At 42.9% G+C, this 14,000-nt stretch overlaps 1 pseudogene; it reads left to right on the top strand.

Moving 5' to 3' along the window:
* Nucleotides 1–9,944: 9,944 nt before the first annotated feature.
* Nucleotides 9,945–13,444, top strand: LOC147028838 (uncharacterized; annotated as a pseudogene).
* Nucleotides 13,445–14,000: the final 556 nt, after the last annotated feature.

A 14,000-nucleotide genomic window follows, 5' to 3' on the forward strand; every position in this document is an offset into this window, starting at 1 on the left:
TCGCGCACACCCGCTCTTCTCTTCACCCCCCCCCCGCTCCTCCGATGCAACTTGCCTCCGGATTGGCCGGTGGGTTGTCAGGCGACTCGGGGCGGCCTCCCGATTGGCTGGGGCACGCGTGTGGTGCTCACCCTCCGCTCATTGGCTGGAGGAAACGCTCTCCTCCCCTCCTCGGAGCGGAGCTTTGACCCGAGATGACGAAAGCTCCGCCCACACCCCCAGCCAAAAACACGTGCGTAATGGCGACCGGTCGAGTGCGGGAAGGTGGTGTTGTAGTGGATGTAGTAGTAGTAGCTGTAGTTGTTGGTGTGGAAGAAATCCTAACTATAAAATAATTCACAGCGCTCGTACAATTAATCACCCATTAAACATAGGACGGGACCCTACCTAGAAACACATACCGATATAACTGATCTATAGGACCTGGCTGTTGTGTGCACAAGGTTTCCAAATCCGTAACAATACTACAATGACAAAACCCCAAATGGCAGAGAAGCGATTTCTGTGACTTGCTTGTTATTGCTGCTGTTGCAGTGAAAAACTTTATCGTGTACAGTACAATCCTGTACAGTGAGTCGGGTTGTATCACTTTAAACTGTTAAAGTGAAATGTTCGTGTGCCTCGAAGGATCGAAGCTGATTTAACCCATTCTGCTGTGTTAATTATCCTGTACTATCTGTGGTGAGATGGGTTTAAATATATGGAATGTGTCATCTATATGTTTGAGCACATTGATGTGATTGATCTTAACCATACCTGATTGTGTAGTGATTTTATTTTGACATCTGTAACTTTATTTGGAAGTTGTTTTGAACTTGTAATCATTTGTTTCAACTGTAAATGAGTACAAGTAAAGAACCACTCATCATGTTTGATGTAAGTAGTGATGTACAAACACAGAGGGATGATGAGGAAGTACGTCGCTCTGATCGAGAACCCAAACCCACTGATGACAATACAGCATGGGAATTAGTTCAGTGTAAACATAATTTGAAATCGGCCATTGCGAACTGGTGCAAGAGGGCAAGAAGTATGGAAAGACTGTTGTCAGATTCAAGTGATTTGGACGTTGTTAAACAAAAACGAGATGTTCTCGAGAGACACAGACACATGGATGACGTTTCAAAGGCACATGGTCTACTTGATCATTTAATGCCATCTAGAAGCATGGATCTAGATACTGACTTGTACTACCAATCCGTGGAACAGGATAGTTGCCCTCTGTCCATATCTATTGCAGATCATATACACAACATTATGGCAGAAAGGGACTCCCTGGTTTCTAAAGGTAGTTGAGCTTCCTCCAAATCTCATGCTTCTCGGTCCTCAAAAGCATCAACTACATCCGCGAAAGTGACAGCTCGAGTTATAGCAGCTGCACTAAAGAGAAAACTAAAATATTTCGACTTGGAAGCAAAGAAAAGAGCAGAACTTGCAAGGGTTCAAGCAGAAGGTCAAGCAGAACTTGCAAGGGGTCAAGCAGAACATCAAGCAGAACTAGAAAAGCTTCAAATTATGAAAGAGCTTGACATGGCACGGGCAAAAGTAAACGTCTTTCACAAAATCGAATGTGAAGAGAGTTCTCTCCCAGATCAAAGACATAGACTATCACTGTCTGATATCGACAAGGAATGCTTCATTGATAGTTATGTCCGCAACCACTGTGTAGTGGATCAGAGCTCTATAAACTGAGATCATCATTCGTATGGTGAAATCAGCAATTCATATGCAGAGCCAGACTTAAAGGTCATTCTACCAGACTGAGAAATATGTAACCAGAACAGAACCAGACCTCAGAATCACAAAGATGAATCACCCTGAAAACACTGGTAATGGGAATCATACAACTGTGAACAATGCTGAGTTGTCTACTTTAGCCAAATGCTTTGCTGATCAGGTTAACGTTGGATGTATACCCCAAGCTGAGCCTGATTTATTTACAGGAAATTCCCTTACCTATCCTCCTTGGAAAGCAGCATTTGAAACTTTAAATAAAAGGAAAGAAAGTCCCACATTCAGAAAGAATCTGTTATCGACAGAAATATCTAGGGGTGCTGTGAAAGCGGCTGTTGAAGGTTATTTTCTGATCAATACCACTGAGGCATTTGAGGATGCAAAGAGGGTACTCAAACAACGTTATGAGGATGAGTTTCTCATGGCCAACGCATTCAGAGAGAAACTAGACAATTGGCCTCAGATCGCATCACGAGATGGCCCAGTTCTGCGTAACTGCGCCGACTTCTTGAGACAGTGTGAAGCGGCCATGAAGAAAATAGATAGTCTTAAAGTTCTAAATGACTGAGAAAATTGCTCACAAAGCTTCCAGAGTGGCTAACTTTGTGATGGGCTAGAATCGTCTCAGACCGGAAGGAAGACAAGAAACAGTTTCCACCTTTCTCAATGTTTGTCAAGGTTATTGCCAAAGAAGCAGAAATAGCTTGTGATCTGATGACTTCACTCCAGGCTGTTAAATCAACAAGTAAAGCCAGAAGTGCAGAAAGGCGAACATTCAGGAATACCGGAAATCAAAGAAAGGTCAGTGTTGCTACCCCTCTCTCCACTGAAGTGACACAGAATTGTGAAAATGTACAAGTTGAAAGTGATGGCAAGTTGTGCTTTCTCTGTATCGGTGAGCATCACATTGATAACTGTAGATCGTATCGAGCCAAAACTTTACTGGACATAAATATCTTTGCCAAAGAAAAAGGTCTTTGTTTTGGCTGCCTTGATAAAGGACGTTTAGCCAAGGCATGTCACCATAGAGAGGTCTGTACAACATGCAAAGGATGGCACCCAACTGTTCTTCATGGAGTAGCAGACAGATGAGCACGTCACAACAGAACACTGTTCCGAAAGTAGTATCAAGAGACACCACTGATAAGTCTGAAGACAAGCATGCCAATGCTTACAATGGATCGAGTCACCTCAACGACACAGGTCAGAGCAGTAAATGCTCAATGACAGTTCCTGTATGGTTATCGCATTGTGACAAGCCAGAAGTTGAAAGATTAGTGAATGCATTACTCGACACTCAATCCGACACCACCTTCATACTCGAGGATACTTCTGTTGCATTGGACTTAAAGGGTACCCTGGTGAATTTAATCCTTTCTACAATGTCTGCCAGGGACCATCAAGTACAAAGTCAAAGAATTGATGGCTTGCAGATTAGAGGCTACAATAGCTCATTGAGGATCTCACTTTCAATGACATACTCTCATGAGATTATTCCAGCGAATAGGTCACATGAAGTTGCGAGGAAATGGCCAAACCTGCATAAAATTGCTGACGAGCTAGTACTGTTCCAAGATGCTGAAGTTGGTCTCCTTATTGGTTACAACTGTGCCAGGGCTTGAACACTTCAAAACACAATTCCTCCCACTAACAAGAAGCCAAATGGTCAGAAGACGGATCTGGGTTGGGGAATAGTAGGAATTGTGGACCCAAGTGCTCTCGACACTGATGATATTGGAGTGAGTCATCGCATTAGCATTATCAAGGCTACCATTATGTGGTAAGGCATGCGAATGTGAGTATATAGAGGTCGTACTCTGTTCAAGAACCAGGGTGAAAGAAGCTATCAACACTCATGATGTCACTCGAATGATGGAAATGGATTTCAGTGAAAGACAAGGAGAGGAATAATCTCTTTCCTTAGAGGACAAAATATTTCTTTCTATAGTACAGAAAGGTGTTCGTCTCTTGGATCAGCACTACAAAATGCCATTGCCAGAGAATCTGATCCGAAACTACCTAACAACAAGTCCATGGCGATCCATCGTTTGAGACAATGAAAAATAATCATAATGATAATAGTAATAAAATAAATAAATAATTTAATAAATATAGTTTCTATAAAGACGAAAGGTACAAACAGGATTATATGGCCCATATGCGAAGTATTATCCAAAATGGACATGCCGAGAAGGTATTACCATCAGCCACGGATAAAACTGATGGATCAGTGTGGTATAACCCACACCATGGAGTGTATTACGTGAGGAAGCCAGGTAAAATCCATTTAGTGTTCGATTGTAGCGCATGATTCCCGGGACAATCTCTCAACGACCACTTGCTGCAGGGTCCTGATCTTACAAATGTCTTGGATGGAGTCCTTTGCGGGTTCCACCAGGAGCCTATTGCACTGATGTTTCGCATATAGCAAATGTTCTTCCAATTCAAGATCAAGAAAGAACAATGAGACTTTCTCCAATTTCTTTGGTGGGATGACTGAAAATGAACCAGTTGAATACCGGATGATCGTTCATCTTTTTGACGCCAAGTCCTCTCCGGCTTGTGCAAACTTTGGCTTAAAGCAGACGGCCAGCACCAATGAGGCTGAATTTGGATCAGACGCTGCAGATGTCATCAGACATAACATCTATGTCGATGATGGCCTTACATCAGTTGCTTCTGTTAGTGAAGCCATCAACCTTATCAATAACACTATGTCTATGTGCTTTCAGGGAGGGCTTAGACTGCACAAGTTCATCTCAAATTCAAAGGATGTCTTGGCTGCCATTCCATCCCAAGATCGCGCAAAGGGAAATTGAGATCTCGATCTGATATACGATTCACTACCATTGGAAAGAACTTTGGGCATCCAATGGTGTGTTGAATCTGATACTTTCCAGTTTCAGATTCACTTGAAAGATCAACCATTAACAAGACAAGGTGTCTTTTCAACAGTGTGTTCAGTATACGACCCTCTTGAATTAACAGCTCCTGTTGTCCGAGTCGGTAATCATATATTACAAGAGCTATGCATAGATCAGATGGACTGGGACAGTCCACTTCCACAATATCTTCCACCACGATGGGAACAATGGAAAAGCAACCTCATCCTCTTAAGGCCCGGTCACACCTTGACGTTTTCGCCAACGTATGCTGATTTTTGAATTTTTTTTCTAAAACGCTGGCACACGTTGAATACGTTATGGGTAAGTTTTGATAACATTGAGAGCACGCTGAAAAACACTGCCATACGTCGTTGTACGCTGGCTTTAAACGTTGTACTTTTTGGTTGTCCTCAAAATTTTTCATGCTTGAAATTTCACGACGTATGCCGGCGTATGACTCACACGTTCCGCTACGCTGGTCACAAGTTGTATGCACGGTCTGCGATCGTTGACAGACGCCAACACATGCTACTTGTAAGTTAATCATAAGTTGAGACACGCCGAGGTAATGTTTAGCGTACCCGAAACTTATTTCTAACCTATGATTAACGTGTTGTTGGCACGTTACGCGATCGTTGCCACACATTGACAGACATTACTTTTAAGTTACTCATAGGCTGAAAGACGTCGGTATAATGGATCGTCCTTGCGTCAGCATCCACGGCCACGGCCAGGACACTTATTTGCAGCATTCTTCAAACTTTTCTTCGGCATGACGAGGATGTTCACACTTCGATGTCTAGCTTGGCTATGATTCCAATTGTCCATCGGCAGCGTCTATTTAAAATAGTCGAGTTTGAGCGTTTTAACACGTTCAGAAGAAACGCTTCAAATTTCCAAACCCCAGCGTCAAAAAACAGGCGAGTGACAGCAATTTAAATCGTTCATTGTAAACAATGAAACTAGCTGAGTGGTACCGTTTAAAAGTCGTTGAGTGTAAAGAAAATCCAATTGTTGAGCGCAAGCGTCTACTTTCAATAGTGGAGATGCAGCCATTTAAATCGTTGAGTTTATCATTTAAATCGCTAAATCGTTAAACGCAAGGACGATCCATCATAACCCACACCCTCCCCCTCACACTCACCTACTACTGCCAACATGAACAAACTAATACTGATACTGATACTGATACTGTTACTGCTGACATGGACATTGACTCAAAAAGGACTCGAAAACACTGTTGGGTTCCCCTTTTATGAGCAGCATTTTTATATACCAATTCCCAAAACCGCTGGGAACACGTTTTTATATGGCAGTTGTAAGCTAGAAACACGTTAATTTATTTTTTTTGTCGACCGGAAGACGTCATTGGAATACGTCTATATACGTCGATGTGTGTTGGGACTACGTAAAGAATTGGTTCAAAGCACGTCAAACATAAGTTAGAAATAAGTTTCGCGTAAAAAAAGACATTACCGCGACGTGTTTCGACTTATGAGTAGCTTATAAGTAGCCTTTGTGGACGTGTGTAAGCGTCCACATATCGTGTGTAAAACTTATCCCCATCGCATGCAGAACGTGTGTCATACGCCGAGTACGTCGTAAAATTTTGAACATGTTTAAAATTTCTTGACGTACTCTACTTACTACGACGTATGATAGCGTACTTTAGCGTTCTATTCACGTATACCAAACTTACTCATACCGTATTTGATGTGCCCCAACGTTTTAGACACATTTTTCTTAGGTCGGCATACGCTGGCAAGATCGCCAAGGTGTGACCGCGATGTTGACACTTCCATTTCTACGGCAGTTATGATTCGAATCGTTGTGCGTCAGCCTTTTAATAGGCTACGTCACGACATCGTCGGCGATGCGTGCAACACGCTATGCCTAAGTTAGACTATCGTTGGGCATCGGTTGTGTAGGCCGACAACAGGTTCAGCATTCGTTGGTATAAGTTATCTATAACACAACGAAACGTTCTGTGTCCGTTACCAATGCGTTATACATAAGACCAAGTCGCTATGAATACGTCCGAATCTTTAAAAAAAAAACATCAAAAGTTCAACGTAAGCCAGCGTTTTCGATACATTTTAATACGTTGCCATCGCTGGCTAAAACGTCAAGGTGTGACCGGGCCTTTAGAGTCATTGCGGATCAACAGGTGCTTCAAACCGACTAACTTTGAGAAAGTTATAAGGGCCGGACTCCATCATTTCTTTGATGCCAGCATGAGTGGATATGGGCAATGTTCAGACTTACGACTGGTGGACAAGCATCAACAAGTTCATTGCTCTCTTGTAATGGGAAAGGCATGGGTAGCACAGTGAAAAATGATCACAGTTCCACGAAGGGAATTGACAGCGGCACTGGTGTCAGTCAAACAAAGTAAGTGTACTCTTGACCAAGGAACTTGAGATTGAGAATGTGTCTGAAATCGACTGGACTGACAATAAGGTCGTTCTTGGATACATTGCCAACGAAGCAAAGCGATTTCACTTATTTGTCACAAATAGAGTTCAAAGATATGGGATCACACAGATCTGGTGCAATAGAAATACGTACCGACCAATCTAAATCATGCAGACGAAGGGTCGCGAGGTCTTCGTGTGGATAAATTTGTGAACAAATACAAGTAGCTTACTGGAGCAGATTTCTTGTGGAGCTCTGAAATGTCTACAAGTCTGTTTGATGAAACGGAGTTACAACTTGATCATAAAGACCCCAAGGTAAAACGAGCTTTTATCTCTGCATCACATGCACATGATTTTTCCAGCTACGATGATATATTGGAACATCTGGAATACTTTTCCAGTTGGCATAGAGCCAAGAGAGCAATAGCAGGTTACCTCAGATTTAAATCTGTTCTGCAAGCATGTTCAAACCGCCACAGGGTGGACCAGAATGTAGATGGACCGACTGTTTTAACAAGTAATCTGCTCAGGGTTCAAGGACTACAGAAAGTGGAATCAGAGATGATCAAGTGGGTACAGAGCACCACAATTGCTGCAGAAATTCAGTTTCTTTCAGCAGAGATTTTGGAACTTACCAATCCCAGTAAGAGGCAGGTGGCGACAATGCGAAAATGAGCACTTCAGCGAGCCAGTGCACTGCATCGTCGAGATCCTTTCCTTGATGATCGCGGAGTGATCAGAGTTGGTGGGCATCTGAAGATAGCCAATTGTGAGCATAGTCTGCAACACCCAGTGATCATTCCACGACACCATCACATTATGAGTTTGATCATTCAACATTTCCATGAACAGGCTGCTCATCAAGGTCGTGGGATAACCATAAGTGAGATCTGAGCCAGTGGTTTCTGGATTGTTGGAATGAGCTTAGCAGTCTCAAGTTACATTTCAAAATGTGCACGGTGTCGAAGACTGTGAGCTGCAGCCCAGGAACAAAAGATGGCTGGTTTGCCCATGGATAGACTGAACCATGCCCCACCATTCACATACTGTGCAGTGGATTTATTTGGGCCATGGTACATCAAAGTCAGACGTAAAGAACAGAAGAGGTATGGAGTCTTGTTCACGTGTATGCCGTCGGAGCCTTTCACATTGAAGTTGCCAACTCTTGAAAGAGCATTGTCTGAAATATATTACGACAAAATTAACAAGTTGTTTTTGACAAAGAACTGTGATTATTTCAAATTCAAAATGAACATTCCTCCAGCTCGTCACATGGGTGATGTCTGGGAACGGCAGATACGATCACTACAGAGTGTGCTCGCTACTCTGACACATCAAGCCGGTAACCAACTTGCCGATGAGCTCCTGAGGATGCTGACATGTGAAGCCGCGGCCATCGTGAACAGTCGCCCCCTGACAGTTGATAACTTGAATGATCCCACATCACTGGAACCCTCGACACCGAACCAGTTTCTGACACTGAAGTCCAAAGTATTAATGCCACCTCCAGGTATCTTCCAAGATGCCGAATTGTACTCTGTAAGCGATTGAGAACAGTTCAGTACATGGCAAACCAGTTTTGGACAAGATGGAAGAAGGAATACCTTCAGAGCATAACTTCATGATGGAAGTGGATTGCTCCTCACCACAACTTACAGATTGGAGATGTGGTGCTGATGAAAGACGAAAACCTGACACGTAACTACTGGCAGTTGGGCTGAGTTTTAGAGACCTACCTGGATGAAGACCAGCATGCCCGCAAGGTTAGGCTGACCATTGGTAACAGATCGCTGAATGCGAAGTCTTCCTCTTCATTCCTCTGTCTCACTTGAACGAACAATACACAAGCTTGTGTTCATCTTTTAAAATGATCGTTGTACTTAAAGTATACTGTGCCTGTTCGAAATTTGAGAAGCTAATTTGAAGAGTTATGTAATGTCAGTCATGACATTTGTCGGTTAGTAAAGATTTACAACACCATTAATGTTCTGAGCAGCTGTGCTGGGCAGAGCTTGGAGCGAAGGTTCTGGGCACAGCGCAGAACGGATGCAGATACATTCTGGGAAACCATATAGTCCAGTAGATATGTAGAATATGAGGCCAAGATGTTCACTTCTGGAAGAAAGCATGAAAATTTGTATATAGGGGTTTTTGAGTATGCTGAATCCATTTCTAACTAGATCCACGCTGGCAAACCAAGGGATCACACTCAAAATCAAAAAATCCAAGATGGCCACCCTGCGTATTGCCGATTTCGATATTTCGTCAGAACTTTGGTTCTATTTGACATAAAAACATGATCTTGGTGCCGATTTATAGGTTTTTAGGGTCAAAGAATTCAATGAGATGCCTTAACATACCATAAATGTGATTGGAACAAAATCCAAGATGGCTGTCCTCTGTAGGTAATGCAAATATCAATCTCGTTTTTTTTTTTCTGTTTGGCATAGAACATGATCATATGGCTAAATATAGGTTTTTAGGGACAAGAAATTCAAATACGTAGCTTAAATTACATTGTATTCAGAACAAGATCCACGAAAGTCATCAAAACACTTAACACATAGGGTGAACAATTCAATTAATTAATGCTTTATTTTTGTTTACTTCTCAGGAAGATCATACATGTATATCATTTCATTATTCTAATGTTTTATTTTGTTTCAGAACTTGCCATTAATCTGATGGTTTGTTTTATTTTCAGAATTGGTCATTAATCTGATAATTTGTTTCATTTTCAGAACATCAATCTGATTAGGCCCCATATTGTATGACTAAAACTGAAATATTTGATGTTGATATCACAGTTATATAAATATAACAGATTTCACTTTCTTTTCAGGAAAGATGGTGACCATTCCAAGGTGCAAGCCAACCTGTAACTAACCTGACGTAGAATAGACTAATATGGCAACCAAGAAAATAAAGCTGGACAGTGCTTCTGATGTGGTTTTGCCCGAAACAGATTGGACACTTTGTGCCCTATGTCAAAAACGTTCATCAGAACCGCTGAAAGACCCATCTCAATCCAAGGATGCCCATCAGTCCTGAGCTTATGATACAATAGCTGAACATATCCAGGAGCTACACTCACTTGGTGCCCTGCCAATGGACATAAATTTGTCACGTTTGGATGATGGCCAAGGTATAGCTGCAACTCTTTCCCAGCACAATGCAACATGGCACAAAACATGCCACATGAAGTTTAGCAAAGAGAAAGTTGAGCGTGCCCGCAAGAAGATAGCCAAAGTAAGAGAGACTGAGACTTCTCCACTCAAAGGCAGACTACGAGAGGCATTCCCTGGTTCATCCATTCAAACTGACAAAAGCCTGTCCTGCTTCTTTTGTGATGACAAAGTGGAGGAAGGTTATCATAGAGCTGCTACAGCACAGATAGACGCAAATGTTCGAAAAATGGCAACAGAGCTTCGTGATACCTGACTGCTTGCCAAACTGTCCTCAGGTGATATGACCGCAATAGATGCTGTATACCACAAACAGTGTTTGACTGCCTTATGCAATAGACACCGCACACTTGTCAGGAAAGAGGCTCAGAAGGAAGATCCACATCTAACGCCTGAGTCTAAAGCCTTTGCCGAATTGGTATCCTATATTGAAGGGTCTCGACAAGAATAAGAGCACGCTGAACACATTTTTAAGCTGTCAAGCCGTGTACGACTCTACAGGTCACGACTTCAGCAACTTGGTAGTGATATGCCAGAGCGCACAAACTCAACTCGGTTGAAAGAAAAGCTTCTTGCACAAATTCCTGAATTGGAAGCACATAAAAGCAAGTATGAGGTCGTGCTGACATTCAAGGATGACGTTGGAGAAACATTGTTGGAGGCAAAGAAACGGGACTGTGAGAGTGATGCTGTTTTTCTTATGAGAGCTGCTAATATAATCAGGAATGAGATATTTCAGAAGCACTATACATTCACAGGATCACTGACAGACGAGCAGTATGATGACAACACAGCCTCCTTGATGGCGTTAGTTCAGATGGTACTTGGCGGTACAAACATAAAAAAATCAGATGGAAAACAACCATGTTGTGAAAACAGCTGCAATATCCATAGTTGAATTGATTACATTCAACACAATCAAAAGTAGTAGAAGAGAAGCCACTGCTCCAACGACTCGGCACAGCCTAGAACGTGAAACTAGACTACTCCCTCTGTACATTGGGTTGCTGATCCACAATAAGACCCGAAAGCGTGACTTGATCGACACCCTTTTTGAGAAAGGGTTGTCTGTATCTTATGACTGAGTACAACAGATAGCAACTGATGTAGCAAACAGTGCATTGGCCTCTTTTGAAGATGTTGGAGTTGTGTACCCCAGAGTCCTGAGAAAGGATCTTTTCACAACAGGCAATCTGGATAACATCGACCACAATCCTTCATCCACTTCAGTGCAAACTGCATTCCATGGAACCGCCATCTCTCTCACACAGCATGTTACTAATGAATGTACAGGCACAGAGCTTCAGAAGACCCCTATCATTGACAAGAACATGCCAAGAACAAGGAAGATGAAGCCAATTATGGAGTCATACATGACTGTATAACCGGCTGCTTTCCCAGATGATAGCCCTACTCCACACAAGACAGAGGAACAAGCTGTTCCAGAAAAGTCTCCAGTTGATTCAGACGACATGCAGTTAGCTTGGGCAAGCTCAGTTGAAAATCTTTTGAAGAAACTTGAACTGAATGCAGATGATGATATTTCTTGGTCGGCACATTTCGCAGCATCACAAGATTCCTGCCCCAGACCACCAGCAATATCTGGACTCATGTCATTATTTCGAGAAAATGCTCATTCTCTGGCGATGGTAAAGCATGGTATGGATGTAATCGCTCAAGCTGCAGAACTTGTACAACCTGGCCAAGTCCCAATATTGACCGTTGATCAATCACTGTTTGTAATTGCCAAGAAGATACAGTGGACCTGGCCAGAAACCTATGGGGAAGAGACAAGTTTGTGGTGATGATGGGCGGTTTGCATATCGAGATGGCCTTGCTCAAAGTTCTAGGAGACTGGCTAGATGGCAGTGGATGGGTGAGTGTGATGACGACTGCAAACGTTACAACTGATGGTAGAGGTGATGCTCTCAAGAAGGGATCGTTCACAGCCCATTCTCAGTGGGCTCATTAAGTAACAGCTGCTGCACTTTTTTGCTTGCGTAACCAAGCATACAATTCCTACAAAATGGAAGTTGAGGCAGAAGCAAATCCAGCGATGTCATTCAATGACTGGTGCACACTCATGGAGACTCAGCATCCCCAGTTTCGATACTGAAGCAAAACCTTCAACCTTGAAGTTATCTTCCTTCAGCTCATGCAATCACAGCGCGAAGGAAACTTTGAGCTATACATTAGCACCCTGGGGAGAATAGTGCCTTGGATGTTTGCCATGGATCACTTCCACTATGCCAAGTGGTTACCAGTTCATGTGTGAGATTTAATGCAGCTACAACATGAATGCCCAGGTGTTTACAAAGAATTCAGAGAAGGCCATTTTGTAACCCAAAAGACCACCCATTGCTTCTCCATGATGGCACATGACCATGTGCATGAGCAGCTTAATGCTGTGCTGGAAGGAGATGGTGGGATAATTGGCATCACTGAAAATGAATCAGCCCTCAAGCGATGGTTGATTGCTGGTCCTGAGATGGCCAGGATCATACATGATGTTGAAGTGAGCCTATCTCATAAGGAAACCCATGACAACCGACATCATGAACAAACATTGACCACACAAAAGAGATTTGCCTCAAATGTACAAAGCGTGATAGATGTTATGAATGAGCTTGGTAATCCCTTCACAGAAACGAGCACTGATCTCCTCACACTGGACACAAAGGTCATCATGGCTGATGAAGTCATCAAAAACATCTCGGAAGCAGAGGAAATAGGAAAGAATCAATACAAAACATTCGTTGATTCGCGGCTTGTGAAGATGGAGAAGCCACTCTATGAAACTGTTCCAAAGAACAATCTTCAATTGTTCAAGTCTGGAGAGCGGAAAGTGCCCTCAATGAAGAAGTCCAAATTGTCAAACATGAAGAGTGACCTGCAACTATTTTCTAGAATGTACATGTCTTGCCAAGCACGAAATGGTGATATGGACATCTTCTTCCAGCATGAGAACCACTCTTGGCTACCGTCTCTGGTTGAAAATAACATGATGCGACTCAGAGAAAAAGCTGAATTGCTGAAGTGTTTGGAACCACTAGCCCAACGTCCACAGAACACACCTGATGTGGATGTGAAGATCTTTGACAGGGCTGCTCTCGTCCACACATTGGATCCGAAGACTGCCACAACAAACGTGAAAACATTCAAAGACTATGCAGAGTGTGTCTTTGTTCCATATCTCAAGAGGCAATTTGTACATGTTGCATGAGTAGATGTTGTGTGGGATGCCTATAAGGCTGACAGTCTCAAAGCACACACCAGAGAGGGCCGAGGTACTGGAGAAGCTCTTCGAGTTTCCGAGAAAACACGACTTCCACACAACTAGAAAAGCTTCTTGTGTGTTGACAGCAACAAGACTGAGCTCTTCAGATTTCTAGCCACTGTTATCGAATCTGAATCAACAGTGCCAAGGAAGATGCTGGTCACAACGAAAGGTCAGAATGTTGCCTCCTCTGCAACACTTGATGTTTCTGGGCTTCAACCATGTTCACACGAAGAAGCAGACTACCGAATGATGCTTCACTGCTTCCATGCCTACACCAATGGCATGAAGAGGATCATGGTGCACGCTACTGACACGGACGTCTTAGTTCTAGCCATTGTGACTGCAATCAGCATGGAAGATTGTGAACTTTGGTTAGCTTTTGGCCATGCTGCACACTTTCGGTATATTGGAGCACATGTCATTGCCAGTGAGCTTGGCAATGATTACTGCAGAGGCCTCCCATTTATGCACGCCATATCAGGATGTGACACGGTGTCTT

This window comes from Eptatretus burgeri, chromosome 4, assembly GCF_056783735.1.
Source record: "Eptatretus burgeri isolate ZD-2024b chromosome 4, Ebu_testis_v1, whole genome shotgun sequence".
In the NCBI taxonomy this organism is placed as follows: Eukaryota; Metazoa; Chordata; class Myxini; order Myxiniformes; family Myxinidae; genus Eptatretus; species Eptatretus burgeri.